Raw genomic sequence first — 26,021 nt, 5'->3', positions numbered from 1 at the left:
TTTTATTTTATTTTATTTTATTTTATTTTATTTTATTTTATTTTATTAATTTTATATTTTACTCTCTTTTAAAATTCCCTTTATCATTTTCACTTTATCTCTTTATTTCTTTCCGCAAAATATATCCAGTTTTTATTGCCACTAAAAGTTTTGTGTGTTTTCCCCCCTCGTTACTAAATCAATTTGCAATCTGCCACGTTTTACGATTTTCCACGCTTTGCAATTTTTGTTGTTGTTATTTTTTCGCAATGTGAAGCTAATTTTTTCGTAATTGGGGTTTATAAAGTGTCGTGGAAATATTTGTACATACTACATACATATGAACATATGGGTGCACTAGTTTGTGGATGCGTATTTCCTCTTATCCGCTGCTTTTGTTACTGAGCTCTGATGAATGACAGTTTTATTCCCACTAGTTTTAGGTAACCTATTTTTAGTGCTTGGCATGAATACGCTGTCAGTTACTGTTACAATTTTATTTTCATGTCATTGCAAATTGTCCCAAATTTTTATACCCGAGCGCACTTGTGCACAAGGGTATTATAACATTGTTCACATAACGGTTTTTTGTATCAGCCAAAACGAATCGAGATAGATATAGACAAATGTATACATAAATGCTCAGAACGAATAGAGGAGTCGATTAAGCCATGTCTGTCTGTTCGTCCGTGTACACGATAACTCGAGCAAAAACTGCGATATCTCAACGAAATTTGGTAGGTAAATTGCCCTTTATCCAAGGTAGATTGGTATTGAAAATGGAAGAAATGGGACTATAACTACGCCCACTTCCCATATAACGGTATTTCCGAAAAATTTAAGAATTACGATATTTCACTAAATATCGGCCGCTGTGGTGTAGTGGTAAGCACTGCGCGCTTCCACTCCGCAACGCCTGGGTTCAAGCCCTGGTCAAAGCAACATCGCAAAAAAAAATACAGAAAAAAGGGTTTTTCTTAACAGCGGTCGACGATATTTGATACCTACGATATTTGATAAAGTTCGGTTTGGCCCGAACTTATATTTCTTTACTTGTTGTACCTAGATTCGTAGTTGGATAGGGAATAGGGTGGCAGGTCGTATACGTGACTTGTTGTTTTTATACCCGAACGCACTTGTGCCACTTGAAATAGAGATAAAACCACCCCTGCTTACCTTGTAGCTGTAGTTTTCGGAAAGGTGAAAAACCGCCCGAGCTTAGACTTTTTTACTTATTTTTCAAGCTTGTTTCACCGAAAACTACGTTTTTCGAACGCACTGCAGTTGAGAAAATTGGAAAATTTTTATTATTTTTTAAATAGAAAAGGATACGATCCAAATACTCACTGAGCATTTACTCTGGCTCATAAATCTAAGGCGAACAGTAATTCACTATGACAGAATTTTCTCACTTTTATTTGTACGGAAGATTCTCGTGATTTCCGGATAAGAATTTTGCATTAATTAAACTCCTCAATAAATCGACTTATATAGAAGAAAAATTCAGAGTCGACGTATAAAAAAGTAATACTTCTGACCAGGGTCGGCCGCAGCATTTCTCTTTGGGGGAGTTTTATATAAAGTTATTCGCAACAACCAAGAATATCATTTTTTTATTTAGAGTATTCAGCATATTGTATTTAATTATAAATATAATTCACAGCAACTCACAGAAAAGTCTAATTATGCGTTATTTACTAAATAATTCTGCTGTGAATAATGCGATTCGCCTAGGTATAGATACAAATTGAAGGGACTCACAAATACGCGTAGTTTTCATGGCGTCCATTCGTGAGGGAAAAGTTTTTCTCCGTTTTAGAGTGTCAAAATCAAGAAAAGTTCCAAAACCATGCCGAAAAAATGACGGAAAGATTCTTAAAAATCCCGAAAGTTAAAAAAAAACACAAAGTATGTGGAAAAATCCGGAAAAAGTCAAGGAATATCCTAAAGAAACCTTAAAAGTTTCTAACAAATGAGACAAGAAAAATTACGAACAGTTCCTAAAGTAATTCTGAGAGGTTCCGAAAAAAATCCCAAACAATTCAGAAAAGTCACGAAATATGCCCGAAATGTCTTGGAAACTGCACTCAAAAACATCGAAATAGGCCGAAAAATACCCAAAAAAAAACAGTAAGAAAAGTCCCAATACTTCTCGGAAATCGTAAAAACAAGACGACATTTAGAAAAACCGCGAAAATCTCTGAAAATCCCGAACTATCCAAAACACGAAAGATCTAGAACAAAGTCGGGATTTTGCAGCTTTGCCTTCGCGTCTAACATGCACCACATGTTTTAGTATTAGTATAGCCGTCATTGATATATAACATCCAGTAAAGTCCCGAAAAGTATCAAAAGCCCATGAAGTATCTCGCAAAATTCCCAAAAAGCAATAGCAAAATATTCCCAAAAGTTCCGAAAATACCTAGAAAAACCAGAAAAAAGTCCTAAATGTTGACGAAAAATCTCTAAATTTAAATCTCAGAAAATCTTGTCAAAATTCTAAACGGACCCGACAAAATTCCGTGAAAACCTTCAGGAGTTTCGAAAAACAACATTTCATTTTATTAAATTTCTAAAAAAAACTCTAAAAATTTCCGAAAAACACCAAAGACTAAAACAAATATGCTCACAACACCTGCCGAACCTCCGCGAAAAAATTAAAAAAGATAGGTGGAAAAAAACCAAAAGAGTACTGAAGATCTAGAAATGTCCCGAAACAAGTCTTGAAAATTCTCGGGAAATCTCGAAAAAGTTCCAGCAGAAGCCAAAAAAGTTAGTGCGATGACTCACAAAATGGTTTCAAAAAAATATTAGTAGCTCTCGAAAAACTCCTGAAAAATCAAAAGGTAAAATCAAAATTAAAATGAAAAGTAGAATGAAGAAAAAATACGAACGGTCCCGAAAAAATCGCAAGGAAATCTTGAATATTTAAAAAAATCTCTAAATTTTTATTACTTTCAAAGTCTATTTTGTGCTCGAAAATATCAGGAATATTTTTCTTATATTTTGCGAGTGAAAACCAATGCTTTGTTGAAATCGCCCAAAATCGCTTAGGCGGTTACAGTGGCAAATAAGAAGAAGAAAAGCTAAAAACTAGTCGATATTTCGTGCTGAAAATAATGAAAGTATAATTGTGAGAAGTCACGAAGATCTCATGAACAATCTGTGAGAGAAAGGCACTAAAACTCCTGGAAAGTCACGAAAAAATTTCGTAGGGTCCCGGAAAATTCCCAAGAAAACCGTGAAGATATATTGTGCTCAAAAAACATGCCGGACGGTCTCAAAAAATATAAAAAGAAACGCGCAAAAAACCAGAAGAGTATTGAAGATTTAGAAAACTCCCGAAAGAAATCTTGAAAATTTTCAGAAATTCTCGATAAAAATCCGAGCAAGTTCCGAAAAACTCCTGAAAAAGCAAAAAGTAAAACACTAAAAATCCCGAAAAGTGCCGAATAAATCCCAAAAAATCCTTGAAGAAAATAAAAATATCAAAAATCCGAAAAAACTCGAAATAATTGCATAATTTCAATAACAATGTTGTGCGAAAACAATATCAGGAGTCTTTTTTAATCCCTTTTTTTATAAATTAAAACCAAAAATAGTTGGTATTTCTTACTAAAAATAGGGTCTTTTCATGTTAAAGAGGAAAACGATATAAATTTTAAAATACCCTGATTGTCTCTATTTAAGTAGTAACCTCTATTCAAACGACAACATTTCAATAATCTGTTGAAAGATTTAAAAAAAATAAAAAGAAGATGTAATTATCGTCTATGGAAACTTTTATTTCATGCATAATTACTTTACGCCAGTCATAAAGAGATGTCCCACCAGTCACAAATGTAAATATTTTTTAATATTTCTATGAAACTCTTAATCTTTGCTAATATTATGAATCCGAAAGTGAGTTTGTTTATTTGTTTATTTTGTACACTGGTGTCATTTAGCCCAACTTAAAATATAGGATAGTTTTAATCTCGATTGTTCAAGGGGGCGTGACACCTCACATACGAACGGAATTTTCCATAGTATATATCGCAGGAAATATTTGTTAAATAGGACTGGAATTTGGTATGGAGATATATAGAATCGATTCCACTCTCACCTATTTAAAAAGTAAATTTCAACTTGAATTAAGGGAATTATTTATTTGAAAATTATATTAAAAAATAGATATCAAGAGGTCTAAAAATGTTGTAGTTTGAATATATTTTAAAAAGGGGTTTCCTCCCTCCCCCTCCCATTTTTAAAAAGTAAAATATAAATCAATTATTGCAAGCTATGTATGTGACAAATCAATATATGGGTGTCAAACGAATGATTGTTAAAAAACTTTCAGATTGAATATTTAGAATATTATTTAGGTATTTTACTAGGGCTACCACCCGATTAAAAATTAAATTCAATTAATTGAAATGAATTACTGCAATATGGGTGTCAATCGAAATGTTTTTGAAAAGGGTTTAAGTTCTAAACTACATGAAGGACGGTTGCCACCTGTTTGAAAAATCAAATTCTACTTGAAGTAAGGGTATTAAATAACTGATATCTATCACAATATGGTTGTTAGACCAAAGGGGTTCAATAACTTTAGTTAGATATATTCTGTAGAGGGTTGCCACCTGTTTTAAAAGTCGAATTTAAATTAATTATACTAAAATTAAAGTGTCAGACGTAAAAGTGTTTAGAAATGTTCAGCTCGAACATGTAGAATCTTCTGAGGTATTTGAAGGGGGTTACCTCCTATTTTAAAACAATATACAAATACAATTATATTACGAGTTAAATGAGTTCTTACAATATATGTATGTAGGTATTAATCGAATGCCTTGAAAAGGCTTTATTTCTAAGCTCCGTATGCATAGCAGGGTTTCCACAGATTTGAAAATTCAAACTCAACTTAAGTTATTGGAATTAGGACATATGCATATAATGTAACACAATACGAGTGTGAAACGAAAGAGGTTTGAAAAGGTTGCCAACTATCCAGAAGGTTAAATTCAAACTATTCAATAATTTCAGTGAAGTACTTATTACATTAGGGGTACCAATCGAAATAGTTTTGAAAGTGCTTCATTTTACTACAACTACATGTAGGGGGGTTGTCCCTTTTCAGTCAATATATATTCGAATTCAGGGTGTATAATAATAGAAACACTATCACAATAGAGAGGTTTAAGAAAGTTTTAATTTGAAAGTATTTATTTTGAAGGTGGTTAAAAAATTTGAAATCTCCTGCGCATAGTTTAAGTATGTTGAGATTTATTAAAATAAACTACACCCAATGTAATGCAGAAATTTCATACACTCAGCGAAGCGTGTGATGGCGATCTAGTATTCTATAAGCCTAATTTTTATTGAAGACGAAAGCGTGCAGCTCATAATCTGCAACACCAAAACATGTTCCGTAAAAAATTAAGTGTTTTTTGGCTAAAATTCATCTCTGAGTGCACAAAGGTAAAATAGAATTATTTTCAGTGTTCCACCAGTCACATTAATTTAAATGATAGCTACATATCGAGCCCTAACCGCCAAAATAACGTAAGCGTAATTATTTTCAAAATTTTCTTTTTGACGCAGAAATATTCCTAGAGCATCTAGATACATTTCTGCATCAAAAAGAAAATTTTGAAAAAAATGCCGCTTACGTTATTTTGGCGGTTAGGGCTCGATATGTTAAAACATATCTTTCGCGGTTGTATAAGTCCCGACGACGTAGTTATAATTCACAATTGATCACATTCTAAAGTAAAATATCCCACCAGTCACAATGGAATGGACAAATGGCAAATATGTATATTTAAAAAATTATTGTTACTTTCCACAACATTTTTTATTAAAAACGTTGAATATAATTGTTATAAGGCACAAAAAAAACATTCCGCAGAGCCTCAAAAAATCATAAGAAAACCTTGAAAAATTAAAATAAAGGGAAAAATCAAATTTTTTTGTATTTTCAATGCCTATTTTGGGATAAAAAAAAAAATTTTTTTTTGTTAATAAAATCCAAAAATTATTCGAAACTGCTTGCAAAAACAACAATGAAAGTAATATTTTTTTTAACCATGAGGAAATAATACTGAGAGCGAGTTCGAATAGTACCACCAAAAAACAGTACGATATTTTTTTCACCAATTCCTTTTGATTTAAAAATTAAAAAAAAAAAATGTTTTTATTTGCAAGCCTCGGTTTAATTTTTTTTATTTGTTTTTCGGAAAAACGCTGTTCTAAATTGAATTGAAATTCTTTGCCCTCTGCGCTTTTCCACCTTATTTCTAGTTAGTTGCATAAACTACCTCAAAGACAATTATTTAGATAACTTATTTGTTTTCTGCAGTAAAACAATTTACTCATTATTAGAAGTCACGTGATTGCTTAATATTTCCCTAATTTACATCAATTTGCGCTAGGGTGCATACAATTTACGCAGATTTAATAACAAAAACTTCAGAGCCAAAGCGAATTTATTCGGCAACAAAAAAAAATTTCCTTTGCATAGGTGTGTAAATAAAATTCCTCTTGCTCGCATGTGCATATTTACTTGTAGATATGTCTGCCGACCTTGTAATGTAATATTATTTACATTTACTTTTATTACATTGCCGACAATTTATTATATCAATGCTAATATTTATGTTACATTCTACTGCCAAGTGAACATAAGAAACCAGAAAAAAATCATACCAAATAGCAATATAACGCTGACAATTTCGTCATAAATGAAGGACAAACAAACAACCAGAAAATGCCACATAAATTTACTTCACGCATAATAATTTATTGTACAGCGTGTAGCATGCTTTTAGGGGCATAAGCATGGTGCAGAATGCTTACAAGTGTACGTATATGCATACGAACTCATATAAAATCCTTGCGCATTGAACTGCGTTAGTGGAAGAAATTGTTTCTTTAATTTCGCACTAAATCGTAGGTGTATTTGAAACTGGTTCAATTCGACAAAAAGTAAGAGACAGTGGGCGATATTTCCATTTTCCCCACAAAACAAAATAGCGAAGTTTCCTACTGGGTTAGACAAACAGAACCCCAGACGCACTCAGAAATTCTTGCGCGTGTAAATGTAAATTTCTGGCGAGTAGCAAAAGAGAACCAAAAAAATAAAATAAATGGAAAACTACAAAAGTCTCACGGCTTGGTAAGCATGAAATGGGTCCCTGTGAGCTTGCGATGAACGTACGAAAGTGGCGCATGGCTGGATATTGCCAAAGCAAGTGAATTAAATTGGCGTAAGGCTGGTAGCTTTCTTTTGTTGGACGGACGATTGTTACATTTTTGCCATGCGTTGTGCACAAGCAATACACTACCAGCTACTAGCAGGCAGACGACATTCACTTATACTCGTCCACGCGTAAAAAAAAACTTGCAGTGAATAATAACTTCATATTGTTATTTTTATCAATGCCGCATATGCAAATGTGAGAGAATAATTTCAGCTTCCCGTAAAACTTTAAGTACTGTCTTCTGTTCTTCTGCTTCGTCACCAAACTTCTATGTATGTATAAATGTACGTATGTTGTGGTCTGCCGCCTAAAGTTGCCTAGACTTGATCTGCATACAATACTTGGTGTCACTTCAACCGTCCGTTATTTATGTCTTCCATTGTTGCTTTTGTCACATCTTCAAGATGTCAGCACTTCTATTTTTTGTTATTCGGGGTTTTGGGAGCCTATTATTGTTGCTGTTTTTTTTATTTATGGTTTCTGAAGTTTTTGGTGACTTTATTGCATTGAAGATTTCGACTATTTATGCTTTGCCTTTTAGTCGATTTTTTCCTTTCTTTCACTTATGCGTTATTATCTAAATACATTTTTTTATTGATAACAGACGTTTATTGTTATTTTATTTTGCCGGAAAATTACATAATACAGCAATAAAAATATGCACAGTCATATTCTGGTAATGTTTATATTTAATTATATTGCTTTTTGGTCACTCAAATCAAAAAGCCTTGGTTGTACACTGCGTATGCGTAACAAATATGTGTGACCAGCAGCTACTGACAGTCACCTCAACGTTCAGCTGGCAATGTTATGGCCTCAGTTTCGTTTTTGGGGCTCCGCAAGGCGATTTATTCATCAGCTATTTTCAGAAAAATGGACACATAAGAAGAGAAGAAACTGCTCGTATACCTACGTACGTAGGTGCTAAATGACAAAATAATTCCACAAAGGCGTGTCCCAAGGCGATGCAAATGATGCTAAACGTGAAAGAATTGCCGAGAATCTTGCTTGGGTGTTATGCTTGACAGTTCGTAGTTTGGAAACACACTACTGCCGAAAAATAAACCGAAAATACTGCTGCAGTACTGTACCTGTTTTCGTAACATGTACGGGGTGTTCTGTAAAAGTGTTCAGTGAGTAAAGGGGGGTGATAGGAAAGTCAAGACGCCCGACAACGTTAAGAGGGTGGCTGGGGCGGTGGGGGAGGAGGGGTACAATATACAAAGGTAGAGAGTTGCAGAGACGAAATAGTTGTCAGTACATTTAGAAAAAAAATTTCTACTTAAGGGTAAGTTCTAGTATAAATTTGCAAATGAATTTTTAAAGGCAGTAAAATCTTACGATTTTTTTCTCAAACTACACACATGTATGTATCTCATTACTTTAAACAATCAAATCTTGTAAATATGTATGTATATATATACAAAGGTTTCTAGGAATTGACTCTAACGATTTTATTTTATTCATATGTTATTTTGATTTGATTTGGCTTTTTAAACAGGTAGCAATCCTACTAAATGTATTTGAAAATTAAGCCCTTTCAAAGCCGCTTTGGATGATACCCTTAGCGTAGTAATTCATTGAAATTAATTGAATTACATTTTTGGACAGGTGGCAAACCATCTCGTGTTCCATATCCATATTGTTAAAATTAATTTAACCTATCATATAAATTGAATTTGATATTTAGGCATGTGGCCGCCCTGTTAAATATACTTTCAAACTATAACCTTATTAAACTTTTCAGTCTGACACCAATATTGTTATACAGATGTATTTCAGTCACCTTATTCCCTTATATTAAAGTTAAATTTAATTTTTAAACAGATTTGTGGCGTGCGCCTTGATGTTGTCACACAAATCGGAGGGACCTATAGTTTACGCCGACTCCGAACGGCGATTGTATTTTTATGAGAAGCTGTTTTTCATGGCAGAAATACACTCGGAGGTTTTCCATTGCCTGCCGAGGGACGATCGCCGTTATGAAAAAAACTTTTTTTTTTCTATATTTTTTGCGATGTTGCTTTGACCAGGGTTTGAACCCAGGCGTTGCGGAGTGGAAGCGCGCACTGCTTACCACTACACCACAGCGGCCGACTTTAAACTTTTACAGTTTTAAATATTGTAACACGCCATTTCTAAACATTTTGAGTTAAAATTTTCACAAAAATAGTTTCGGCCCATTTTTTTGCTATTTAATACTTCCTTGGTTTACTTGCCAATATGTGGTATTGTGACTATAAAATAACTATTTTATTTTAGATGACTTGAATTCAGAGGTTAGCGTATATGTATGTACTTGAATTTTTAAGGTATTTTACCGCCGAATTTTTTGTTCAATAAAACGAATCTTTGATTACTAGTTTTTCCATTTTTTTATAGAATTAACAATACAACAATTTTGGGTAAGATTGTTCAAGTCTATTGTAAGACAAATGAAAGCAGTAGAAAAGGTAGTATTAACGATTCTTTTTATTCTGGCAAGAAAGTTTTACAAAAAAAGCTTCGTTGCCAAATTTCATGGTGAAAAGGTCTTTTGACAGAAAGGACTTGAGAATGTCGCAATGGTCGAGTGGTTTTTTGATAGATCCGAGGTCCGAACCCGCGGGCAGAGGATTTTTTTTGTAGTTACATATTTTATATTTTTTTAAATAATTATCTTTTAGTTTCACGAGTTTATTATTTTGAAAAGAAAAGTAGATTTTTGTTTATAATTTAATTTCATTCCATTTTAATAATTTTAAGTTTTTTTTTCATTAAAAAGGTAAATATTCTTCATATCAATTAATATTTAGAAACTTGTTTTATATATTTTTTTATTTATTAAACTTTATTTTTTCTTTTTTAATTTAGTTTTCTTCTGATCTTTATATTTTATCGTTTTAAAACAAAAATGTTTTATTTTTTATTTTGTAGGAACTTCTTGTTTCACTTTATTTTCTCTTTCTTTCTTAAGTTAATTTTCTTAAAATTTTTTTTTTAGGGGGAATATGTTTTTTAATTCATTTAATTTTTTGATATTTATTTTAAATATTTTTTCGTTTATTTTCACTAAATTGTTTTCTTTTTTAATTTAATTTTATTTTAATTTTGGTTTTTATTGTTTCAAAAACAAAACATATATAATTTTTTATGTAACTCAATTAAAAAAAAAAAAACGTATTACTAAGAGACAAACAGAATTAAGCTCAGGCCTCATCGATAGCAGATTTTTCAATTAGCCTTTCGGAAGATAGAAAAGAGCTTTCAAGATAGTTGCCAAACATGACAATTGCCTTACGGAGACTTTTGGCTTTCCAAAGGCTTTGGTGAGTTGCAAGATAGTTGCCTGTATTCGGGTCTCTTAGAACCAACAGCCTAAGAAAAGCTTACTAAACATTTGAGAAAATATTTTTATGGACTTATGGATGAGTTCAAAAGGCGCATGAGTTTAACATAAGAAATGATTATATTCATGTAGGAATGATATTCGCAGGGAGGCTATTGGACACCGACACAGAGTTAACTAAAGCTCATTCCCTCGAGAAATCCGAGCTTCTAGCTTTGCACTGCTACATGCAAAATTTACCACATTATTTATGGCTGGATCGCTTCGACAAAAATAAGTCTTAAATCAAGAAGAATTTTTTCCTGGCAAAATATTTGGTCTCTAGAGACAAGAAGCAATTTTAACACGATCAATCGTTGGATAACTTGTAACCTGGGTTTTACTCATAGGGAGCGCAAGCATACTTTTAGTCAGAACAGAATATTTGCTACTCAGTTCCCCAGTTAAACGAAGGCAATACGCAGCTAATTTTTAGCGAATAAAGATTCGCTGAACCTGCAGAAAATTCAGTTCTATATATGTACCTAAGTTTGAATATTTCTATAAAACATATTTACTTGTCAGATTTCGTCAATTACTTAATTAAAATCAAGTCAACTCATTACATACGTATTTACAGTTAATGAACGCAAATTATGTAAGTACACTTAACTCATTCTTCGTGCGGCGGAAAGGAGAACAAAGAATATAAGTAAATTTAATGAAGCACTTATTGGAAAACTGAGTGTACCTGAGCAGTTATTCAAGCATACAGACAATCTAACATTATTCAATCAGCCATTCAATCAGTCACCCAAGCAGCCATTCAGTCAGCCAGCCTACCAATTATTATAAGAGCCATTTTAATGTTTGTACATTTGCCAATAGTAAAACGGAAATAGAGAAAGCGTAATGCTTTTCACCACTTACATTGTACATACACATAGAATGGAATTTAAAAATAAATGACCTCCGCCTAAATTAAAATGCAAGTCCTCTTCCTCGCTATTCATTTTCATTTTTCATTGCCGTTGCTAGGATTTTCTTTCATTAAGATAGCCACTTAACCACATTTTAGCTTTGGCGTACGACTGCTGTTTACTCAAAAGCTTTAATGGCGGCATTCAAGCCGGGATCAACGTTTAAAATAGAAACTCAACCGTCACATTTAATCGCCTTTATTTGTGGCTAATTGGATGGCAGACAGACTGAATGAATGAATAACTGACAAAAGGCATTAAAATAGAAAATAAGAGAAATAAAATATCAATAACGGAAGTACGAAAATTAGCACAAATTTTCTGTAACTTAAAATATTTGTTGAACAGTTGCATATGATTTTTGATGCAATTTTTTTTACGTGGGGCGTAAATTGTGGATTGAATGAAAAAAGTATAATTGATTGCAATAGCAGAAAAAATTGATATTTCGCGAAAAACTAAGCAACGGTGCTGGAAGTGCCATATAAGTTGTGACAAAAATAGAATTATGGACGAATTTAAAAGAAAATTTATTTATTTTTTCAACTTCTTTAATACTTAAATAATTGTAATATGGGTATCATTCGAAATTGTTTTGAATAGGAGGGTTGCCACCTGTTTAAAATGTCAAATTCCACTTGAATTAAAGGAACTGTGTGAATGAAATATGTAACAGACAAAAGAGGTTGCAGCTTGAAAATATTTTTAAGAGGGTTGCCACCTGTTTGCAAAGTCGATTTTAATTAAATTTTACAAAAGCTATGTATTTGACGAAAGAACGAAACAGTGTTAAGATAATTTTAGTTTGAATATTTAGAATACTTTTGAGGCGTTTGAAGAGGGTTTTCGCCTGTTTAAAATGTTAAAATTAATTTTTCAATTAATTTTTCAAATTAATTTTTAACCCTAAGTCCGCGATAAAAAGCAAACCTTTTTACTTGATATGGCCACAAATGCTACTTTTACATAACAGCCCTAAAAATTCTCACTGCAAAAATCAAGTTCGTATTGCGAAAATTCATACTCCAATGCTGAGAGAATAATACAGCTGGTTGAATTATAATTTACTACGCAAATAATTTTTCTAATAGATCTTTACATACCGGTTGTTCAGAAAATATTCGATCGCCCTCTATCTCGGAAAGTACTCATCAGAGAACAAAGGACCAGGGCAAGGGTTTTAGTAATCTGGTGGTGATCTCTAATTTGACCTTGACACTGGCATTGGACGTCATCTGAAGATCAAGTCGACTTTTTCAAATGGAAAGCGCATTGCGGATTCGAAAAGAGCGGAAAATTTTGCGTCCAAATATGGTCTTGACTATGACCTTGAAGGTCATTTCAAAAGCTAAGGTGGCATTGATGCATTTTATGCACTTCTACGTACCTTTAAATAAAGGAATAAAAAAAACGTATTTTTTCATAATATTTTTTTTCACTCCTTTACCTTTTATTAATGTTCTGTTATTTTCTTCCAAAATTTGTATTCTTATAGTTCTCTACTATATACATATGTATATATGTATGTACACTCAACATTTCATTTAATTTTTTCCATTAGGAGCTTACGCATGGCTATTTGTATGAATTTTGTTAATTTTAGTGGCTTTCTGGCAGCTTATAATTTATTTCATAGGGAAATTTTGGTTTATTTTATTTTTTTTAGAAAAATCACCCTTAAAAACTAACAAACGCATTTACATTGCAGACACAACTTTTTCGATTTTTACCAACTAATGCGACATTGTGTGGCGTGATGAATTTAAGAACCCATTTTTTTATTTCAGAAGCGTATTGATGAATGGCTATTATTCGCAAATATTTTATACCAATTTTGCATACTTTTCTTTAGCTTTGAACTAAATTTTATGAGCTAGCATTTCTGTGTAATTACATACCAGTATAGCCGCACTTAAATTGCAACCTTTCATTTTAGAAATCCAGTTACCGATCTAATCCTTTCCACAAATTTTCCTATGCTGCTTTGTGCTACTTTTTCAAAGTTTCATTACCTTCGTTAGCATAGTCATTTTGTAGTTGATTTCCTTTGTGTTTTTGTTTTACTTTCATTCAGCATTTTAATTGCTTTGTAATCATATAATTAGAACTCTACCATTTATGTTGAAATAAAGTTAAGATAACAGCTTTGCTTAGCGTTAGATTTTACCTGTTTAAGTGGTTGGAGTACTAATTAGTAGTGGGTGGCCAGCCGCTTATGAAAAATTCTACTTGAACTTCTGAAACTAATTCGCTAAAGTTTTTGAAGCATAATAAATCAAAGCTAAAAATTAAAAACAATTTCTGCAGAAGATTTTGATTAGAAGAGTTTAAGTGGCAAATTTGGAATAATTCTTCTGTTGAACTTTCAGTTTCCACAAACTCAAAAAAAAAAATTTATAAACTAGTATATGCATAAGTATTTATGTATGTATTTAGTTTACAATCGTCGTAATGTAGGACTCACGTGACTGCTAAGAATTTCACTGTGGTAACTGAATTGTGATGGCCGCCATATAAAATGATATGTAAGGCCTATTTTTGTTACGTCCCGTTGGAAAGTCAGCATCTACTTTGATAGTCAAGAGGCAATAGTGGATCTGAAACCATCAATGTTACGCCAAAATGCTACGTTGAATCTCTATCGCTAAAAATCTAAATTAATAAGGCTTGTGCCTAAAAATACATAACTCGTATAGGGAAATATAAGACATCTACAACGCTTACGATTTTATATTGAACCACTTTCGCTTTCGCGTTGCATATTTTTAGGCCCATATGTTATTCATTTACAGATTTTTCGCTATAAAAATTTAGCTTAGAGATTGCTATAATCCCATTGTAGCTTTCATGAGGGTAAATTAGGTTAGGTTAGGCTCTGTGGTGCTATAGCTTAATAGATTTTAGCTGGACGGCAACTATAGCTGATCCATACGAAGTTGTTAGGAAAAATGTTGAGTACATTAATGAAGCATTAATCAAGTACGGTCCGTGATGTTTTAACATTAGCCTAGCGAAAGCAGCTGCGAAGCAAATGCTAAGACGATTCCTCCTCGTCATCCGCTAAGCAGCCACACAAATAGGGGAGACGATATTAAGTCGTATCGCATACGTTTCTAAGGGGCAGTGATCAGGAGCGCTGTAAAATCCGTGAGCTGCCGCTTGGCCAGCTGCCTAAGTTTCTTCCACTACTCGCGGTTCGCCGCCGGTCAGAATGACTTTTCATCCTTGCATGTGGAGGTTTTCGCTGGGTGATCGATGAGAAGTCAATAGGAACTCCTCAGGGTTCTCTACCTAACTCTACCTAAACAATTCCTCAGCCCTGTAGTTTCCTGATATTCCACTGCATCTTTTGAGCCGAATAAGTTTAATCTGAAAGCAATCCGAGGCTATCGAGAGAATTGTTAGACATTCCTCCACGCATTTCGATCATACCATGATCAATACGCTTGGCTTTCAGAGTATCAAGATATTTACCCTTTTATTTCGCAATGCACTGGTGCGTAGCCAGTCTGAGGCCTCAAACTCCGGTCGGTACTGAAATATAATGTTAATTGGACATCTATTCCAGATAAGGATCCGCGAGGGTATGCTTAAATAAAACTTTATATCGGTTGCCGTTCAAACTAAGACTGAGGTACACAAAGAACGGACAACCCACCTCAAACTAGTCTAACCGCTGTCGTCTGATAACGAGGAGTTTTTTTGAGGAATTTCGGCTTCATAGGGGTGACCAGGGAGTATCTTATGCTGACAATAATATAAAGGAGGCAGATTCTGTGTAGTAAATGATAAATACTTTTGGCCGCCCAGAGAAATTTTATCACGCGGAAGTAGACGTTAGATCGGTGTATGCGAGCGTGAGAAAAAAAGGGGCGTTGGCCGTAAATTCCAAGCTTCTAAATATCTCGACGCCAGTGTCATCTACTGAGTACATTTTATACAGAAACATTTCTTAACATTTCTCATTGGCAGTCGCCGTCGTCGAGTGGTTAGAGGTGGGCAATATCACGCGGTAGCACCAGGGTTTTATCCCTGATCCGTGCGAAGGAGAAGCTCGACCAAATGCTAGGAAATGTGTAAGCGCCAAATATTTTTTTCTTATCATGAAACTAATATCCATTATAAATTTCAACCAGTTCGTACAATAAATACAGCTTTTCTAAATATCTCTATTCCAGCGCCATCTGGCGACTGCAAAATGTAGTAATGATCTTTTGAAATATCAACAAAAGCGGGACATAAATACGGGGTTTCCAGCCACAATGCCACCAAGCAATTAATTTGGTAGCCTATGTTGAAACCAGATGTTTAAGGAATAACCTCCGAAAATTTTAATAAAACCCATTAAGTAGTTTTTAAGCCAAATTATTACAAAAACCACGGCTATCATTTTATATATTATTATTATTATATTTAGGGTGGTCCTTAAAATATCAACATATAAATTTCTTAATTTTGTTATTCGTACAAAATCCACGAAAATTCAAAAAAGGGGCCGTTAGCAGGTTTTCAAAAAGTATTTATAAAAGAAAAATTACAAAAATTCAAAAAAATGTTTACTTGAAATCTGATCAATTTAGCATATTTTAGCGATTTAAAAAAAACTTTTCTATTGCAAACCTTGGTAGCGACCCCTAATTTTTTTTTTAATCTTGAAGCTTTCGTGAATATCTTATTTTTGCTTGGAAATACTAGAAAACTTAAAACTACAAAATACATTTTTTTTGGGGCACCCCTTAATATTATTCTGCGTATCAAATTTACGAAAATTTAAAAATTTAAAAAAAATTTGCGTCACTACTGGGTTTTGAAAAAATTGTAATCGAAAAAATGCAAAAATTCGAAAAACTCGTTGACATTAAATCCGATTATATTAGCATAATATTGAAACTAGCAAAAGTCGAAGTTCTGTCGCATATTCGCGATTAAAAAAAAATATTTTTTCTTCAAATCCTGATAGCGACCCCTATTTTTACCTTCCTTTTATTAGCTCGGGATGTAACTATGTAATATTGATGCGCCAAAAAGATGCAGCGATTTTTATACTCAAGTTACATACCTGATGACAGTACGAATCAATTATAATAGGGAGGTTTTAGTTTTTTAAACTATGATTTTATTGTTTTAATTTTGAAACTCTTGTGGATATCTTAATTTTTTACGTAGACCCCTATTTTTAATGTACACCCTAATGTATACACACTCATACATAGATAAGGGCAAATTACCCAGTCTCAGTCCTTAGGATCTTTGCTTTTATGTTGTGTTAAATGACTCATAGAGTATTATGATATTATTTTAGTACAAAGTATGTTTGATTTCACTGTGATATTACATACATAGTACATTTTCCAATAAGTACAAACAAAAACTCATCATGCACTAAATGCGTTGCAAGCAAAAATAGTATATGTAAAATGCAAAGTGACAAAAAAGTTGTCTGAAAGTGTCCTGCAATGTGCTCGACAACTGCTGCGAGCATTCAATGTGGATTGATATGTGAGTGGCACGAAAGTGGAGCAGGTCGACAAGCTGTTGAAAGATGAGACCAATGAATGGTGAAAATTACAAAAGAGAAATTTCTAAAAAAGGAAACGGAATATGGAATATGAAAAATGTTAACCTCCTTTCGGCCAGGTTCATAAACTCATTTTTTCATACGACTCACATAAACACTTTAGTAGAGCACACAAAGAGATTGTTAACCTACATAAGCAAACACAGACTAATGTAGACATAGTTTGAAGTTTATACACAAAATAACCTGCCTTTGCAAAGTAAAAACGTACATGGATTTTTAGGAAAGTGCGTGTCACATGCGGTCAGGCTCATTAGGAATATGCCAAAGGAATTAATAGAGCGAGTGGACAGGCGGGAGATAGAGCGAGATGGCGATACAGTGTGAGATCAAAGTGCGAACACTAAAACTAAATGTCAGTAACAGAGAATTGTTATAGTATATATGTATGTATATATATACAACATATTTACGATATGTAATAAGTAATTAAATGTTTTTAAATGCAACTTCAACAGCAGACGGAAAAAGTTTCCTAGACACACACATTTACACACGTATGCACACTCACTCGTACATACCCTGCAGGGAAAATGTCTAGTTTTGAACTGGTGCGCTTCATTTAGAACCACTACTAGTTCGCGATAAATCTCTTTTGCATGCAAACAACTGGCGAATTTAACACGGCGATGTCATAGGAATTGGAAATTGTCCCCCGCTGCATTACCTTTTCTATAGTTCCGAATCAGCCCTAAATTCGACATATGGGATCTAGTTCGCTTTGCACCCCATTTTCTATAGTTTCGAACCAGTTGTAAACGAAAAAAGTAACAAGATGTTTTCTTTTTGGGTTACCATGGTAGCAATTTTTAATTATTTGCAGAGAAATGTATTTTCAATCTGAAATCAAATTTGTTTGAATGAATGTAAATTAAATTTTGCATTTTAAAACACGTTTACATACCTTTGGCTGTAGCTGAATTTGCAGAGGTGCTGACTGTTATTGATTATATTCCAGAAGCTCCCAAAATGTTAAGATGTTAACACAAATTTTAGTTTTGTATTACCAAACTATGAAAAAGCATCTGCGACGTGCAGACTGAAAGCGTAGTTGAACGAAAAACCCGCCAAGCAAAAATCTATTTAAAGTAAACAAGCCCCCGCTGCATCCCTTTTTCAGTAGTTTCGAGTTAGTTCAAAATTCGCCAGATTAGATCTAGTTCGTCCTGCATCCCTTTTTCTATAGTTTTGAACCAGTTCTAAATTCGTCAATTTAGATACAGATTTCTAAAATTGTTTTTTAAAAGTACCACATATCGCTGCTTTTGAACTGGTGGCGATCTAGTTACTATCGGACTGGTTCGTTTTTGCCGATAAAAATCTAGTACGGAACTACAAATTTGGTTCACCAGTTCGGGGTTTCCCTACAGGGCAATCGTACATTAGAAAAAGGTTAATGGGTGCGAATGACTGAAAGTGAACACGTGGCTGTGAATAATTCAAAAATTGTTGGCTGTCTGAGCACCTGATTTCGAATGCGTCGTCTTATGGCAGACAAAAAGCAATCGAAGTGAAATCAATTGTCGAGGAGTAATGAAAATATGTAAGTGGAAGTATGAAGTGAAAAAATAAGAATGAATTGTAATTGTTGAAACACAGATAAACGTTAAATTAAAAGGGAGCGCCCTGAACTTAACCTTTTTAATGGACTCACGTACAAACACAGCTGCATACGTACATACATACATAAATATGTATTAATGTTATGTCTAGCAAGAGCAACAACAAAAGGGCGGTGGTCAATTTGGGTGGACGAGTAGATAAAAGTAGGTGGTATTTTTCAATGGGTGTGGAACAATATGTGATTTCCCATGTGTATCGTAAATATGTATACACCCAGCAAAAACTTTTATTTTTTTAGTAAGCGCTTACTTTTTGTATCGATTAAGTAACGCATTACAGTACGCCTTAAGACAAAATCTTGCCCGTTTACCCGCTGCATTACCTGTTTTTTAAATTTTTAAAATTTCTCGCTTATCGCTAATGACATGCCCAGGTTAAAGTAATGTGTTCTGTTAACTAGAATGTATGTGGTGAATTACTTTCGTAAAATGCTTACCAATCGAGATACACCACTCACCTTCTAGTTTACAGAACGCATTACTTTAACATGGACATGTCATTGGAGGTAAGCGACAAATTTTAAAAATGCAGTGGGTAAACGAGAAAGTGAAAAAATTTGTTTTGGGGCGTATAGTAATCATCAATACAAAAAGTAAACGCTTTCCAAAGAATCAAAGTTTTTGCTGGGTATATACATATGTACATATGTTGAGGGATGGTAATAATTAAGGTAGTTGAGTTCAATAACCACACATTTTTACGTAGTGGAGTGGGAACAATTAACTTTCACTTAACACCGGGCGACAAAAACAAAACAAATTCCAAACAAATGAAGAAATCAATATACACACGAAACAATGGGCCAAATAAATATAGTAAAACTGCGGTTTTAGTTTTTCTCTCTGGAGTCAGAATTTGTTTAAAAAGAACTATGTTATTCAGTGCAATGTATAATAACGATATGCGTACCAAATCTAAGACACAATTCTGTCGAATTTAAACAAATTCAAATATTTTGGTTTACGAGGATGAACAGGTATTGAAAAAGCTATTTTAATAAATTTTATTTTTTAAAGCTTATAAAGTTAAAGAGACGAAATTCGAGGATGTGTCGAGTTTACATTAGTCCTTAACATATAATTTTTTCAAAATTAAACATTGCAAAATTTTAACAAAATTGAAGGAGATGGAAATTCGAAGTTGGCTTTTAGTATCTATTGAGGTATACTTCCATAAAATAATAATAAATACAAAATAAAGTAAAAGGTAAATGATCAAAAAAATTTAAAATGTCGCATCCCTATTTATATGTTCGCCACTGTAAGTATGCTACAACTGCGATTTATTTAGGTTGACAACTCGTATTACGCTTTCCAACATCAGATTGAAGAAATCGTACGAAACTGAATCACCTGGATTAAAATTTCATTTAATCTCGAATAACGTGCAGGGGTTTGTTCCAATTTGTACGGAGCTAAAAGTTCTAGATATTCTAATGAAACTGATTCAAATGTATCTTTTCGGAATGTGAAAGACGCTTCAAAAAGTGAATTACTCAAAATGGAGGTATCGCAAGGCGCCTGCCTGAAGCTCCTTTTGGTATTATCGTTCAACTTCACTTCGTTTAAAAACTTTTAATAAAGCTATCGGTTCTCTTCATAATAAGCATTGTCTCTACTACAAATATTTTTGCTTCTGAATGTAGACCATGTTCCTCTACACCTTAATTATCAAAAAAAAAGTGATTGCCTATGGACTCGTACTAAAGGACTCGATTGCTCAAAAAAATTTAAGTGTAATATACAGTGGGGAGAAAAAATGCCAAAATGGTATTTTTCTTAGTATTAACATGTTTTTCATATTAAAACATATTCCTTCATGTTCGATTAAAATATTGGCCATGCTATGGCTAAAACAGATTTTAACAAAGTTTTAAACCAAAGAATAAAATAAGAAAGTTTTTCCCATTTGCATCAAATTTACTAACTTTTTGATATGTATTTGTAAAACACTTCTGCAGTCGTATAGCCTATCAAAATTTAGCATAATAAAGTGTAAGTTTGAAGACTCTAGAAAATCGCGTTGATTTTTATTTCTATATCGAGCCCTAACCGCCAAAAAACGTAAGCGACATATTTTTCAAAATTTTTCTTTTTGATGCAGAAATGCCCGTAGAGCATCTAGATGCAATTCAGCATCAAAGAAATATTAAAAAAAAATGTCGCTTAGGTTGTTTTGGCGGTTGGGTCCCGATATATATACATATTTTACTCTCTAAAGCACTTTTATTTCTTAAAGCATTTTGTTAGAATCTTTAAACTTGCACCCTATTATGAAAAATTTCATGGGTTATAAAACTTTCTTACTGAGAAGTTTTTTACAAATTGATATCAAAAAGTTAGAAAATTTGAAGCATTTTTCAATATTTTATTTTTTTGCTGTTTTAGCTATAGCATGGAAAATATTTAAATCAAACATCAACCAAAAAGTTTAAATATGAAAAACATGTTGATATTAAAAAAACGAACCATTTTGCTCCCCAAAATCAAATCAAACTTTTGTATGAGGCACCCATGTACTTTGTTCGACGTACAAAATAAAGACGTCCACGAGAATTTCAAAAATTTTAAACAATTTTAGGGCCGCTACCAGAGTTTTGAAAATATTTAATTTTTTAACCTAAAAGCACAAAAAATACCATTAATCTAAACAAAAACTTTCCAAATATAAGTGAAAAAAATGCGTTTTGAGTTCAACAAGGCCATACTAATTAACTCTCCTTTTACATAAGCTTCTTGGTATTCTTTTCAATTTAAATATTTATAAACCATATTAAGAACCACCCTAACTTACTCTGACATATTTCTAATAACTTCAAATACTTACCATTTAATAATTTAATCTGTACATTGGTTTCCATATACAGACGCTATATGACTGCTACCCCGGTTGTTGTTGTTGTTTTTTTTTTCAACTGACACTATTGTTTACACATCTTCCAGAGCAGTCATTTCCGTTAGTGACACTCTTTCCTACTCCCACAGCTTTTTTGTGTCTGTATTCTTTTGTTTTTGTTTGCAATGTGTGATTGTTTCACTCGCTTTTTGCTTGCTTCTAATCTGCTTGGTTAGCGTTTAAATAATCGCTGAGATTTATCATTCTTTCACTTCGTTCCCCGCAAGCCACTTACATATGTACATATATACACTTGTGTGTCCATTGTGTCTAGCGCAATTTTTCAGCACAACAAATTACTACTTCCTTAATCTTTTGGTTCGTTTCGTTAATAATCATTTCCCATTTTTCCACGCTTTACAGTGGTACGCTTTGCACATTGTCTACTTGACTCATACATACAAATCTTTATATCTAACTATACATACATATGTATTTTTGTTACACAAATCACAAATACCTTCTTGTTCGAGTGAAGCCAACATCCGCTGAGTTTTGCTGCACATATTAAAAAGAGACAGTTGAAAGCATTGCGTTGGGATAGATCGAGAACCAGTACCGCCTCTTTAAGAGCTAGTTCTGCGCTAGTTCTGAACTAGAGCGATTTACTGCAGGGTAATTAATCAATCATAACTAAACTAACACATGCAATCATAATTAAACTAACACATGCAATCATAAATAAAGGTAGTTGTATATGTATGTGCTGCGTTACGAACATATTTATTTATCTTCCTGCTCTTGGCAAATGATGTCACTTTAGCTTTGTTGTTAGAATTCAACCAGCTTGCACTAAAGTTCCGTTTGACTGGCTGTTTGCGATACTAATACGCATGCAGACGCTATTGAAAAATTGCTTGTGCGAATACTTGAACGTTGCATATTACTAGGACCGTCTCTTAGTTTGTGTGTAGCTTAGCAAATTGATGCCACCCATTCTGTTTGTTTATGTTTTGTTTATGGCACCGTTTCTAAGTTCACTTCGTTGTACCAAAGCAGCAAAAAAAAAAACAATTATTCGTTTGCAGTGCGTGAGTAAATTATTCAAAATTTTCTCTTTCTTTTACGCATTCATATTTATGTACGTACGTCTGTCTTTTTTTTTCATTTATTTAAGTGCATGTAAAAGTTAGTGCTAGTGATGTTATTGATTTTTCTGCAATTTCATGTGATATATATTTTCTTTATGTATTTTGATTTATACATTACTCGCATTTGAAAACAAAAACAACCTACTTTTGCATTAATTAGGTCGTAAATTATTTTTTGTAAATAAAATTTAACAACTCCAATAAAGTACTTATCTTGCCAGTAAAAAATTAGTATGTGGCTCATAAATAAAGTTATAGAAATTAGTATTCAAATGAAATAATGATATTTGAAGAGACTTTCTTCATAACTGAAACTTGATTGTTACTAATTTTTTTGGAGTTTGAGATAGCCGAGGGTAATAAATGAATTGTGTTGTTGTTATTGTTGTAGTGGGTACATAAGTCCCAAGGTCAAATCTCGATAATAATAATAATAATAACATAGATTGGCGCTTACACATATGTCAGTGTTTGGCCGATTTGTGGCGTGCGCCTTGATGTTGTCACACAAAGCGGAGGGACCTACAGTTTTACGCTGACTCCGAACGGCGATTGTATTTTTATGAAAAGCTGTTTTTCATTGCAGAAATACACTCGGGGATTTGACATTGCCTGCATAGCACTGGCAGGGCATGCCTGTGCGCTGAAACTTTATGTACGCAGGCATAACTTCACACACAGTTTTGGCCCTTCCATTCTCAAATTTCTACAGTGTACTACATAATGTTTGACAACTATTTACGTTTCAAAAAAAAAATCAAACGGTGTATAATTAATAAAAAAAATAGTTAATTAAAAAATGCTATTTTTTATTGCGAAAAATTATTATTGTTTAATCCATCCCATACCCTTATTTAAAGGCAAGGTAATTACGCACATTTGCATTTCATTTCATTACTTTTATTAATTAATGCATTGGCACAGCAAGATTAAGAAATTGTTTGTAGTGCAACAGTAATTTATAAAAAAAAGAAAAAGAAAATAAAATAAAGGAAAGGAAAATAAAATTATTTTGAAAAATTAAATGAAATTAAAAAAGTTTAATTTTATTTTTAAACAATGAGATCTAAAATTAAAAAATTAATTAAATTATAAAAAGAGAAAATTTAATCCAAAAAGAAGAAAATAGCACTTGAAAACTAAATCAAATAAAAAGAAATATTTTTATATTTTAAGCAAAACCTAAAAACTAAAAGAAAACTATATTAAAAAAAAAACATAAAATAAAATAAGATCCTAAATAGTAAATGAAATAAAACCAAAACATTTTTCTTTTTAAAACAATACAGCATACAATTTAAAAGAAAATGAAAGGGAAACCAAACTAAATTAACGAAAAAGGAATAAACAAAAAAAGTTTTTAAAAATTTAATGAAACTAATCCTTTTAAACAATAAAATATAAAAATTACAAGATAATAAAACTAGAAAAAAAATACTGAAAAAAGAACAATAATGTAAGTTCCCAAAAATTTAACACAATTAAAAAAAAATTCTTTTAAAACAATAAAATTTAAAAATTCAAAGAGAATCAAATTAAAAAAGAAAAAAATTAATTAAAGGAAGTCATTTTTAAACATACAAGTAGTTTTTAATCAAAAAACGAAACCAATACTCATATAAAAATTTATGAGTACCGTTAGTTTCTTCGATCCAATGATCAGATCAAAAATCAATATGGGACCTCCTCTGAGGTACCAACTTTCCTTAAAAAAAAAGAATTTTAGAAATTGGTTAACGTGGTCCAAATTGTCTGTGTCAATTTATCGGTTTTATCAAACCGATTGCTGACTTTTGGTGTATTGATTTTATCTCTCACCTGTGAGGTAACACCTTTCCTTTAAAAAAAAATTATAGAAATCGGTTAACGTGGTACAAAGTTACGCGGTAACGTACCTAAAAAAGAACTAAAGAAAAAATATTCCGACGAATTGATAACTTTTCCCCTTTTTTTGTATTCGGTTAAAAAATAAAATAAAAATTGGTGTGGGAAATCTAATGCCAATTTCGTTTCTACCGAAAAATGCAACCTTCTCTTTGCTCTCTACGCACAGACACTAAGAAGAGGGGGATGAGAAGGCAACATTTTTTGGAGAAACGAAATCACCATAAATGAATTACGTACGCATTAGGGTGGGTAAATTTATCTGGGAGATGTTTTCAACTATGCGCGTTTTGCACAAGTGGGACCCTACGTAAATTTGCCGAAGTAACCATGAGTCAAAAATCAATTTGTAGTTTGGCAAAGTGCAAAAATAGGTTTCTTAGCATTTTGCTGTAGTGCCGTAAAGAAGTGCTTGAATTTTATATAACAACATGCTATAAGGCGTTTTTTGGTATGAGGAATGCATTTCTGCACTTATCATTTTCTTAAAACTCCCACCAGAGGGTGCAACATTAATCATTTTCACATTTTTTTCGAAACCAACTTTGCCAATTTGGCGAACTCTAAATTGATTTGAGACCCATGGTTTTTCGGTAAATTTGCGTAGAATCCTCCTTTGAATTACGCGCATAGTCAAAAAAAAATACCCACCCTTGTATGCATATTTTTGACGCTGACTGTAGATATTTCGTCAATACCCATTTTAGTAAATGCGAGAGAAAGAAAGAAGGAGCGTGAGGTGAATAAAGTAAATGCTGAGTAATATTTCTTACAAAAAAAAAACAATAATTCACAACAAATTCCTGGAGAACCAGGATATTAAGGAAGTTAATAATTCAAATTTCATCATATTTTTCAATAAGTGCAAAATTCAGTCGAACAGAAAATTGTTTAAAAGTTTAGATAACATTAGATGCAGAGAATAGATAACCGCGTAGTATGAGGGATGCACTGCTACCTAAAGATCTATTCAACCCTCTCCTCCTTTAGGCATTCAGAAGATCGCTTGTGGTTAAAAAGTATAAGTACATATGTATGTACTTTCGCTATGACCATAAGGGGCAAACAAATTTCTCGCGTCTTCTTGAGACGACATCGCACTGCAGAAGTAGCTGCGATAGTGTCTCCATAGCCAAGTCGTTCGAATATTTGCCTCGTTCGAATAGTGGCTTTTCGAGACAGCGTCCTTTATAGGATCAAGCCCCAATACATTGACCTAGTGGTTTTACTCCTTCTTTTTCGTCTCTCTCGTGCTTTCTTTTTTAATAGTGTGCTGACTTATCGCAAAGAAGAGCGCAGGGCTCACTGCTGTTGTTTCGGTCGCATCTCTTACTAATCTGCCTTGTTTCTTATTGATCTCAAAGCTCAATCAAGTTAGCGGCGCTAAAATGAAAAAATTAAGAAAAAATTTGTCCGTATTATTGTGCTCATTGTGTGCTATTTTCG

At 32.9% G+C, this 26,021-nt stretch overlaps 1 protein-coding gene across 1 annotated transcript in view; it reads right to left on the bottom strand.

Annotated features, from left to right (window-relative positions):
* The window catches only part of LOC118739091 (uncharacterized protein DDB_G0271670-like), a gene marked incomplete in the record, with an annotated part of 103,255 nt that overhangs the window by 62,801 nt on the left and 14,433 nt on the right, over positions 1–26,021 (bottom strand). Inside the window, 1 exon segment of the mRNA XM_036470218.1 lies at positions 21,532–21,964.

This window comes from Rhagoletis pomonella, unplaced genomic scaffold (assembly GCF_013731165.1).
Source record: "Rhagoletis pomonella isolate Grant_MI unplaced genomic scaffold, Rhpom_1.0 Rhpom_scaffold_00005, whole genome shotgun sequence".
Lineage (NCBI taxonomy): Eukaryota > Metazoa > Arthropoda > Insecta > Diptera > Tephritidae > Rhagoletis > Rhagoletis pomonella.
Note: the sequence above shows the minus strand (reverse complement) of the source record. Positions and strands in the feature narration are given on the sequence as shown.